At 46.4% G+C, this 11,678-nt stretch overlaps 1 pseudogene; it reads right to left on the bottom strand.

The window, feature by feature from the left end:
- Positions 1 to 2,498: 2,498 nt before the first annotated feature.
- On the bottom strand, positions 2,499 to 8,616 carry LOC126496089 (uncharacterized; annotated as a pseudogene).
- Positions 8,617 to 11,678: the final 3,062 nt, after the last annotated feature.

Below are 11,678 nucleotides of genomic sequence, written 5' to 3' on the forward strand. Positions count from 1 at the left end.
AAAATGACACAGTTAAATTTAAAAATGGAAGCCGGGTGGTGGTGGCGCACGCCTTTAATCCTAGCACTCGGGAGGCAGAGGCAGGCGGATCTCTGTGAGTTCGAGACCAGCCTGGTCTACAAGAGCTAGTTCCAGGACAGGCTCCAAAGTTACAGAGAAACCCTGTCTTGAAAAAGCAAAAATAAAAAAAAAATTAAAAAAAATTAAAAATGAAAGTGATCAGAAAAAGCAGAACTAACACTGGGAACAGAAGAAAACAGAAAACTTAGAGCCTGTCTCTGTGTGGCCAGGTAGAGGGTATTCCTCCTCCTCTGTGCTGCTTTTGCTCCCTGCTTCCGGTTCCAAGTCATCCACTCCTAAAACCTACCCAGCAAATACAGTTCTTGATATCATCAAAACTTTTTTTTTCTTGCTCCTTTGCTTCATTTCTTCTGAAGTTTTTAGAGGTTTCTCACCCTCCATACGAGAATTAACTCCATTAAGGTCACGGTACAGGTCTCCCAGTCAAGAGACTTTGTATGGAGCCCAAGAGATGGGAGAAGACAGGAGCAGATTTTCTTTAACTGGTGAGTGAAATGCCTGATCATAACATAACCGCCCAGCAAGGATCTTCTTAAAAGACTTATTTATTTTTATGTACATTTGGTGTTTTGCCCTCATTTGGGGGTGCCAGGTCCCCTAGAACTGGAGTTGTAGACAGTTGTAAGCTGCCGTGTGGGTGCTGGCTATTGACTCTGGGTCCTATGAAAGAGTAGACAGTGCACTTAACCACTAGGTTATTTTCCAGTCCTGGCTCTTTAAGGATCTTAAGCAGGTCTATGCTCAGTATGGACCAACTTCTCTTTTTATATTGTCTCTCCTTGATTCTATTCTGGGGAAGCTTACTTCCCTTTGACTGGAGGATCTCAGCAAAGGCTTATACTAGGGGTGAATATTTACTGAGAAAGACTGATTATTCAAAAAGATGTCAGGACCAAGCTATTAGGTGTCAACAAAATATGCCAGGTGGTGGTGGAGCACGCCTTTGATCCCAGCACTCAGGAGGCAGAGGCAGGAGGATCTCTGTGAGTTCAAGGCTAGCCTGATCTACAGAGTGAGTTCCAGAACCGGCTCCAAAGCTACACCGAGAAACCTTGTCTTAAAAACAAAACAAACAAACAAAAAAAGGGACAAAAAATAAACAAAATAGCCAAGAGGAGCTGGGCGGTGGTGGTGCATGCCTTTAATTCCAGCACTTGGGAGGCAGAGGCAGCCTGGTCTACAAGAGCTAGTTCCAGGACAGGCTCCAAAGCTACAGAGAAACCCTGTCTCAAAATAAAACCAAAAAAAAAAAAAAATAGCCAAAAGGTGATGTCACACAACTTTAATCCCAGCACTTGTAAGGCAAATGCAGGTGGATCTCTGTGAGTTGAGGCCAGCCTGGTTTACAGATATAGTTCCAGGATAGCCAGGATGGTTACACAGAGAAACCCTGTCTCAAAAAAAAAAAAAAAAAAAAAAAAGTGCCCCTAACTTTGAAAAGTTAGCAGGCATGTGATGTGCATCAGTGCTCATCAACAGATTACATTTCCTCCTGAGGATTATGGACAAACCAATGCATTGGCTTTACAGGCATGGCATAAGTTACCAGATTCTGGAAAAAAAGACAGAGGGACTTTCTAAAATTAGACAGGGGCCTCATAAGCCATTTCAAGATTTTGTTTCTCATCTTTGGCGGGTGGTTGTGGTCAATTGCCTAATGGTTGATGGGAAGGTGAAAATGCTAAACAACTGGCATATGAAAATGCTAATGCTACATGCCAGACTGCCCTCTGTCTCTTTAGAAAGAAAGAGGGCTTAGCTTTGGCTGTGGCCCTCCAAGAGCAAGCAATGCCCCAACTGTTGGCAGTTATTCAACAAGAAAAAAAATGCATAATGACAAATAGTCCAACTTTATGTCAAAAGTTTGTTGCTACTGCTTTAAGAAAAAATAGTTTCCTCTTGTTTCTATTATACATTATAAGCATGGTATTTTGCTTTCCTTTCTTAACTTTTTCTTTTTAAAAATTAATTATTTTGAGAACATAATATAATCATATAATTACCCACCTCACTTTCTTCCTGCCAAACTTTCCATATACCCCTCCTCACTCTCATTCAAATTCATGACCTTTTTTATAATAATTTAAAAAAATAATTGTTGTTACATACATATATGTATATGTATATACATACATATTCCTAAATACATAAATACATACTGTTCAGTTTATATAATGCTATTTGTATGGCTATTTGCAGACTGACCATTTGGTATTATATAGCCAACTGGTGTGTACTTCTCTGGGAATGACTATTTCTCCTGCTCAGTATTCCTTAAATGACTGTAGCTTTTTATTGTTGTTTTTTTTTTTTAAATTATTTATTTATTTATTTATACAATATTCTGTCTGTGTGTGTCTGCAGGACAGAAGAGGGCACCAGACCTCATTACAGATGGTTGTGAGCCACCATGTGGTTGCTGGGAATTGAACTCAGGACCTTTGGAAGAGCAGGCAATGCTCTTAACTGCGGAGCCATCTCTCCAGTCCCTTATTTAGGGTTGTAAGGAGTCTACAGACCCTACCCTGGGAAGGTTTCCTGAGAAACTTAGAGCTATGCTTCTAGGACAGACTTAGGGTCTCCATTACTGTCTTTTTATCTCTGCAGGACTGATGGAAAGCCAGGAGGAAAGAGTAGTTCCATGGTTATCACAGCAGAGCCAAGGCCAGGGCAGACTTTTGGGGTGAAAAAATCTGTTAGCCAGGCATGGTAGTGCATGCCTTTAATCCCAGCACTTGGGAGGCTGAGGCAGGTGAATCTCTGTGAGTTCGGGGCCACCCTGTTCTATAGCAAGTTCTAAGCCAACCAGAACTGTACAGTGAGATACTGTCTCAAAAAAATCACCCCCTCCCAATCTATGCTTTATTATAAAAAAAAAAAAGTGTGCTCATTCTCAGGTACTAAACCCCTGTAGCTACAGAGAAAGGAGCTCCCTGTTACTTGGGATAAGCAGAGGCAATATCATTAATGATGGTGTGTCACACTAGGTTACTTACTTTATTCCTAGGATATTCTGGATGGGAAATTCAAAGTATAAATGAAAAGCTTCAATTGTATCCGACAGAAGAGCCCCAGGGAATGGGGGTGAAATATTCCCTGGGTCACTAGGCAAGCAGCTACCCGTGCTTTCATTCTCTAACTGGTATGCCGAGAGTGGGTAGTGGGTATCAGGTAGGCTGAGGTCACTGGACCCGTTAGCCCTCAGGGCCAGCCAGAAGGGTAGAGCAAACAGGCTACTCTGTTTAACTTATAAGCAGTAAAACCTTTAATTTTGTTTGGACTATCTGCCTTTCCCAACCTTTCCCAGCTGGGAAGTCCTGTCTATTTATCCAGTGAATACTTTGTGACTCAGAAGGGCTTGTTCTCATGGAGATCCCAGGGTGGTGAGGAAGACAGACACAGATATGGTATGAGAGAAATGGGGGACTAACAGCAAGAAGAGCAGGTGCCTCGAAGAGGCTAGGCAAGGGGTTCTAGAGCAGGAAACACCCTGGAAAGATTTTTCAGGATGGACAGGAGTTAAGTAATGGGAACATATCTTAGCAACTACTAAGGCAGGAAATGATCCTAGACCACCTAGCTCAGTGGTGCTCACCCTTCCTAATGCTGTGACCCTTTCATACAGTTCCTCATGCTGTGGTGACCACCCCCCAGCCACAAAATTATTTCGTTGCTACTCCAGAACTATAATTTTGCTATGGTTATGAATTGTAATATAAATATCTGACATGCAGGATATCTAATATGCAACCCCTGTGGGGGTCACGAGCCAGGTTGAGAACCACTAACCTAGCTACTCACTTTTCTCCTAGTCCTGTTCCTTGTATTCACTTTTTACTTATTAGTTGGAGGGTGGAGTAAGACAGGGTTTCACTCTTTAGCCCAGGTTGACCTTGACTCCTAGTGAATCCTCCTGCTCCAGTCTCCCCGCTGCTGGGATTATAGGCAGGAGCCACCGCCTTTGGCTTCCCTATCCCCTCTGATATCTCTCACCAGACTGTGTGCCCTCAATCAAGGCTCATGTCTACATATCAGAAAAAAAAATTCAAGTCCTACTGAACATACTCACCCCACACTCCCAAACAGGATCCTCTGGTAGACCTCGTCTCCCCATGGAGCAGATGGTTTTCTGAAGTCTGAGGATCATAAAGGAAGCTGGCAGGGGCCTTCAATGCTCTCTCAAAGGTTAGTTAAGCTCCACGTCCAGGCTTTGCCTCACCTGGGGCCACCTCCTAACCTTACGGTCTCTTGTCCCTTCTCATTCTCCTCCTCCTCCTGTTGTCCTCCCTTGGCACTCCCAGCCCGCCTTCCCATGCTGCTCTACCTGGAGCTCTACATTAGCCTTGGGAAGAAGCAGGGCAAGCATCATTCACCTCTCTCCCTATACACATGGAAACTGAGGCTCACGCTCAGGGGCTCAGGGAGAACTGTCGGTTAGCGAATAGGAGTAGAGCAGATGTCAACACAGCCTTACCCTATTTATTCTGACATTTTATGAAGAAAGAAACTCTCAAATCTCTCTTCATAGCTCAAATGTCCTCAGAGGTATGGGGCCTACCTAGAACACATATCCATGCACATAACTAGGTCCCCACACAGACAGACCGAGTTTCTTTCACACACATAACCTTTCTCAAAGCCATTAAATATAGGCACACCCCTCACAATCACTGACACATACATGTACAAAGACGCATTCTCACAAACATAAGCCCACAACAACATACTGAGACCTACAATGTCCTCTATTCCTGTCTTATCCTCCCAGGAAACTCTGGAGCAGGTATTGGATTCTGGATTTTTATAACTTTGTTTGTTTTTAAGACAGGATTTCTATATTCCTGACTGCCCTGGAACGCACCACGTAGATCAGGCTGGCCTCAGAAATTCACCTGCCTCTGCCTCCCAAGTGTTTGGATTAAAAGCGTGCACCTCTAGACCTGGTGGTCCAGGTTGTGGGTTGGGGACTGCCCAACTTCAATGACCCCAGCTCCTAGAACCTTCATGGAAAGTAGAAGGAGCCTAATTCTTGAGACCTCAATTTACAAGCGACCCACCACCACCCAGTAGCCCAGCATATTTGATGGAACCTACAGGAGAACTGGCTCATTCCGTTAATATCAAATCAGGATCTCAGAAAAGGTCCAGACGGGAGCCCTACCCCACAGTGTGTAGACGTCGTCTCCTTGAAGTGGAAGAAAAGGGACCAAAGGATGCAGAAGAGAAAGGCGACAAGCGGACAGCAGACCGTGATTAGGGCCACCATGGTGAAACGGAGTCGGACTAGGGTCCCATCCCGGTCCAGCGTCAGTGGGACCTGGTACATCTTGTCAAACCTGAGGATGGAGGGCACTGTCAGGGTCCCAGACAGTAGGGCTGGGGGGCCAGTGGTAACACTACGCTCCTGCACAATCCAAAACTTAGCTATGCTATATAGCAGGGAGTATGAGGAGACACCAAAATTTTTACAGTTCCTGTCCTGTGTAGGGAAGACTGACTCAGAATCCCAAGGTAACACTCAACTTCAGTTTCTGAGGGAAGACAATGAACTTGATCTATACTCAGATAAAACTTGAGAGAGACTGCACAGTCTTCTCCTCAACCTTCTGCCTGGCTAGACAAGCCTAGACTGCAGTAGTTGATTTAGCTAGTTTCCCACTGGTTCAAGAACCAAACTTTAAAGCAACTGGTTAATAGACTGGCCCATGTCCCCCTACCCAGCCCCAAGCCTCTGCCCCAGTCTCTCGGTTCTCACTGCTCCTCTCAGGTACAGGGCCCTGGTTCACTTTCAGGTCCTTCCCTTCCCAGACTCTGGGGTGCTATATGCAGGCACAGTGATTCAGGGTAGCAGGGACTCCATGGAAGCTGACAGAACCTCCATCCCATGATTGTCCCTGCCAGTGCCTCACGTGCTGTGAAGGGTGAAAGGCTTTGCAGAATCAGGCTTGCTGTGGATAGGCCAGAGCTGCCTGGTCAGCTTCTGGTGGCTTCTCAGTACCCAGTGCCTCCTGAGATGGGGTAAAGGTTCTTTCCTCAGACAAGAGTTTCTGCTAGGCTGTGGTGGAGCACGCCTTTAGTCCCAGCATTTGGAAGCTAGAGGCAGATGGATCTCTGTGAGCTCGAGACCAGCCTGGTCTACTGAGAGAGTTCTAGGACAACCAAGGCTGTGTTACACAAAGAAGCCCTGTCTCGAGAAACAAACAAGAAAGTTTCTTTTTCTTTTTTCTTTTTGTGTTTTTTTTCGAGACAGGGTTTCTCTGTAGCTTTGGAGCCTGACCTGGAACTCGCTCTTGTACACCAGGCTACCTGAACTCACAGAGATCCACCTGCCTCTGCTGGGATTAAAGGTGTGCGCCACCACCGCCCAGCTGAGTTTCTAAGGTAAGGCACTAAAATAGCTAAGTATACTAACAACCCTAGAGTAGAAGGGAAGCTGAAGTGGGATCCGTCAGCGGAGGAAGGGAGGACTCACAAAGAGCTGTGTATTTCAACTCTGACTTTCTTCATCCCTCTCTCTCTCTGGACCAAAACTCCAGGCAGGAAGGTCAGATTAGGACAAGAGTGAGCCAAGGACAAAAGAAAACAAATACGCTGGGCATGGAGGCCAGCCTGGTCTATAGAGTGAGTTCCAGGACAGCCTGGTCTACAGAGTGAGCTCCAAGACAGCCAGGGCTACACAGAGAAACCCTGTCTTGAAAAACAAAAACAAAAAACAAACAAACAAACAAAAAATACCATGTACTATATAGACAGCCAATCTGCCTGTTCCCATTGTAAAGATGGAGAAACCAAGAGGCAGAGAATCTCTTCCTCAAGGCTGAGCCTGGGGAACAATCATTCCCAGAATTTGGGGTGTTTTTTTGTTTTGGTGCCAAGCAATAGCTGGCTCCAGACACATTAAAAAAACCGGCCCTTCTGGTCTGGAGCCATGACTCTTTCTTGCCCCACCCTTAAACAGAACTTTGTTCTCCTGGCCTCCTAGCATTCCAGAAACAGGTGGACACACCTCTGCATTTTCATCTACCTTCCCAACTACCTCTCTGCCAGGCCAGAAAGGCTGCCCAACCCAAATTCTTAAGACCTTCCTTCCCTTTGGGGCAATAAATATTTGGTCAAGCATCTCCCCTGGAAGTTGAAGTGGCACTGATGACCCTCCCACACCCAACATTCCCTGCACAGGGCCCTAGGTGAGAGCGTTCTCCCTGCCAGCCCACCCCTGGACTGCACCTAACCTCCTCCTCATCCAACAGAAGACCAGACCTTACCCCAGGAAGGGACGATGAGCTGGTACAGAAAGGATAGTTGGTTCCACTTCTTGGCTTTGTGCCTGGCTTCCCTTTTAGGTGTGTGACTTGGACAAGTCACCTAACCATCCTGGACCTGTTTCAAACTGTACAACAGGAGGAAATCACAAGGTTTAGATTACTTCTAAGGCCCCTCCAACTTGGTCCCTGCTTGGTATCTCAGGGTTAGGAGCGCACTACCTGCAGTTCTGCTCCTAGACAGCTTTCGCTTCTTCACTGGTACAACTTAGTCGCTTTTACTCTATTTTAGAGTGTTAGTGTGTGTGGAAAAGGGCCTTACTATGTAGCCCAGGCTTGCTGAAACTCGCAACCCTCCTTCCTGTCTCTGTCTTCCTGTTGCTGAGATTACAGGCACCACACAGGGCTCTGAAAACTGCCTTTTTTAAAAAGGAGTATCCCCATTTATATCCAAAAGAATCCCCACTTTATATCCTGCCAGAATCTACATTTTGAGCTCAGCACTTAATATACAATCTCTTTCAATCCTATTTATTCTAAGAGTATGTGCTGGCTGTCTTCTGGGTTCCCATTTCACAAAAGGGGAAACTGAGCCTCGAGGTGGTTAAAAACACTTACTCAAAGCCACAGGCTAGTAACTGGCAGAGCTGGGACTCAAACTAGACTATGAGGTTGCAAGGCTCCCCCATGCCTCCATCCGCAGCGCTTGGAGGGATCTTGAGCAGGAAGCCCTGCGGAGTAAAGGCAGCATTTAATCCCAGCACACCTAGCCCCACTACAGAGCGGGCAATAGTCGGCTCAGTGTCTGGCCGCCTACAGTTCCCCGGGTTCCGAGTGTGTGCACAAGGCGGGCAGGCACTCGGACTCCAGGCCTGTGGAGGCCGGACCTCGTGGCGGGGCTCCCCGAGTGAGGTTACCTTGTGGCCCAAACCGGCTATTCCCTTACTCACCCAAGCAGCGGTGGCTAGGGTGCCGGACGGGTAGCTAGGGGCACAGGAACCCGGAGCCCCCGCCCGGCCCGGGGGCGAGTGAAGGGGGCGGGTCGCAGCAGCAGCACCGGCGCGAGGCGGGGCGGTGCGTCTGGGGCGGATCTTAGGGAGGAAACAGGGCCCGTAACTACACTGGCTCCTCCCCTCTTTTGGGGGCCGCGACCTCTGGCTCTCCTGATCACCTCGCGTCTCCAGAAGCCAAGCTTCTCCAGGTCTACTCTGTCCCCACTATTTTTGGCTGGGTGAGAACAGCCAGAAGGGCCCTGGACATCTGGTTTTGACATGTTGGATAAGTCACCTTGTCTTCTTACCTCTGGCTGCACGCCATCACCTGTTGAAAGAACATAAAATTAATTCAGTGGGGTCCAAATGTCTTTCTTTCCCTATCGGAGCTCTCCAGTCTTCACCCTCATTCTAGTCGAATTATCCATCTTTGCACTTCTGAAACATTATGCCAGTTTTGCTCCAGCCTTTCCTCCCTGCGGCCGGTTACAGAATGCTGGGAAAACAAACCCCACCAATACAACCTAGCTGGTAGTGAGAGACTAAGTCCATCCCAGAAACTTTGGGCCAAAGCTGTTCCAACCTTCTATCAGAAGAGGGCGCCCTATCCTATCAGATGTCTCTAGAGAGGGTTAAGGGTGGAAGTTCTGCAAGACCCAGCTTAAAGGCTTTTCACAATGAAGAGAAACCAGCGCCCCGTGTTTTTTGTTTTGTTTTGTTTTAGGGTTTATTTATTTATCTATTATGTATACATGTATCCCTGCAGGCCAGAAGAGGGCACCAGACCTCCTTTACAGGTGGTTGTGAGCTACCATGTGGTTGCTGGGAATTGAACTCTGATCCCTCTGGAAGAGCAGCCAGTGCACTTAACCTCTAAGCCATCTCTCTCCAGCCCAGTTCCTAGTGTTCTTTTCTCACTTTTTGTTTTGTTTTGTTTTTTTCAAGACAGGGTTTCACTGTGAAACACTGCTGACTGTCCTGAAACTTGCTCTGTAGACCAGGCTGGCTTCTGTGAGAAGATCCTCCTGTCTCTGCCTCCCGAGTGCCGGGATTAAAGGCGTGCGCCTCTCACTTGGTCTGGCCTGGTCTAACCCATAAAGGATCATTCTGCAGTGTGGCAGTTATAGCTACTGTATGGGATTGGCATGATTCAGGGAGGGAACAGGTAATGTTCCTTCTCCTTTTTCCATTTGGTAAAGTGGGGATTTTAATCATTTCTGCTTTAGGTGAGGGTTGTCACTTAGTTGGTGGCACTGAGATGTGGAGGCACGAAGAAGAGACCTACACCTTTGTGTGAGGAGGGTATGTGAGTGCTGGTGGGGGTTAGAGGCCAGCTCGTGGGAGTCAGTTTCTCCTTCACGCTTTGAGTTCCAAGGACTGAACTCGGGTTGTCAGGCTTGGTGGCAAGTGCTGTTACCACTGAGTTATCTCTTCTACTCAGAGGTCTCACTGAACAAGCCATCTCACCCCACCCATAGGAGACTCTGCCTTTAAAAAAAAAATCTGGTGTTGGTGGCATACACCTTTAACCGCAGCACTCAGGAGGCAGAAGCATGCAGATCTCTAGTTTACAAAGTGAGTTCCAGGACTGCCAGGAATATGCACATTAAAAAAAAAAGTCTTGAAAACTTAAAAAAGAAATTATTCACCTCATCTTACTTTTATGAAGATGAAATGAGTCAATACATATAAAGTAGAAATGTGCATAGGATATAGATGATCCCAAAACATGTCATTACTGTGGAAATTTAAGTAGGGTTTAAGTGGTGATAACTGGTTCAGAAGTTCTGCATCTGCTGCAAGTGGTCCTGGCAATCCCTAAAATGCCTACAGGAGAAATATTTGGTCCCTCATCCCTCCTTCCTTTTGGGGTAGGATAATCTTCTCAGAGAGATGAGAAACAGAGGCTCAATTTGCTGATTAACTTACAAGAGCTGAATTTCATATATTAGTCTTATTGATTGATAAGACCAAGACTAAACCCTGTCTGTGACAGGTATTGGGCTGAGGAATGATGGAGGGATCCAGAGAAATTAATCTCACATCCACTCTTTGGGGCTCCAAGTCCAAAGAAAATAGTTTTTTGTTGTTGGTTAGTTAGCTTTTCGACACAGGGTTTCTCTGCAGGGCCCTGGCTATCCTGGAACTCGCTCTGTAAATTGGCCTCAAACTCAGAGATCGACCTGACTCTGCCTCCTGAGTGCTAGGATTAAATATGTATTAAATTAAAGCTGTATTAATTAGCTAGGTGGTGGTGGCACACACCTTTAATCCCAGCACTCAGGATGCAGAGGCAGGTGGATCCCTGTGAGTTCGAGGCCAGCCTGGTCTACAAGAGCTAGTTCCAGGACAGGCTTGATAGCTACTACAGCAAAACCCTGTCTCGAAATAGTTTCAGGCAGTCTTTCAACTCACTATGTAGCCAAGAATAGCCTTAATCGCGAGGCCAGTGTTTGTAGATTACAGGTGTGCACCACCAAGTTCACTAAAGCTACACTTTATTTTTATTCTTTGTATGTATTTGATATACATGGTGTGTTTTGTGTGGTGTGTGTTCATGACCTGCATATGCCATATGCCTAAATGTGGAAGTCAAAGCAAAGCAAACTTTCAGGAGTTGGTTCTTGTTTTTTTGGGGGGGAGAGGGGGTTCAAGACAGGGTTTCTCTGTAGCTTTGGTCCCTGTCCTGGAACTAGCTCTTGTAGACCAGGCTCGAACTCAGAGATGCACCTCTTTGCCTCCGGAGTGCTGGGATTAAAGGTGTGTGCCACCTGGCTTCAGGAGTGGGTTCTTTTCTTAGTATCATGGTTTCCTTCCTTCCAGGAATAAAATTCAGGTCATCAAGCTTTCATGGTGTTTTTACCAAGTGAGCTGTCACAGTCCCAAAGCAACTTTTCTTGACTAAATACTCTACCATGCTCCTAAGGTTGCCAGAACTGTAAGACTTTAAGACAATCCTGAAGCCATTTTTGACAATTCTGAATCCTCTCAGCCTCTGTGCCATAGTGCTTCCCCTCCTCCCCTGGGAACCAAAGGCCTAACAGCTACACTCGCACGTACTCAGTTCCTGAACAATTACCCATATACGTATGCTTTGGTTAGGTACCCTGGGAAATGGGGTCAAAATGACCTCTTACCTCATCTGATCTGGCAACAGCTCTCCAGTCAATTATTGGTAATAGCCCTTTCAAATAAGCCCATCAGAATAGTCAAAGAACAACCCCCCTTGCTTCTGTGGCCCCTTTAAAAGTAGACTGTACCCGCTACTCAAGGTCCCTCGGCTTCCCGAATGCTGGGGGACCCTGTCATGACAGAATTAATAAAATCCTCATGCTTTTCCATC

The sequence above is a fragment of the Alexandromys fortis genome, unplaced genomic scaffold (genome assembly GCF_014885135.2).
Source record: "Alexandromys fortis isolate MF-2015 unplaced genomic scaffold, M_Fortis_MF-2015_v1.1 scaffold_1125, whole genome shotgun sequence".
Lineage (NCBI taxonomy): Eukaryota > Metazoa > Chordata > Mammalia > Rodentia > Cricetidae > Alexandromys > Alexandromys fortis.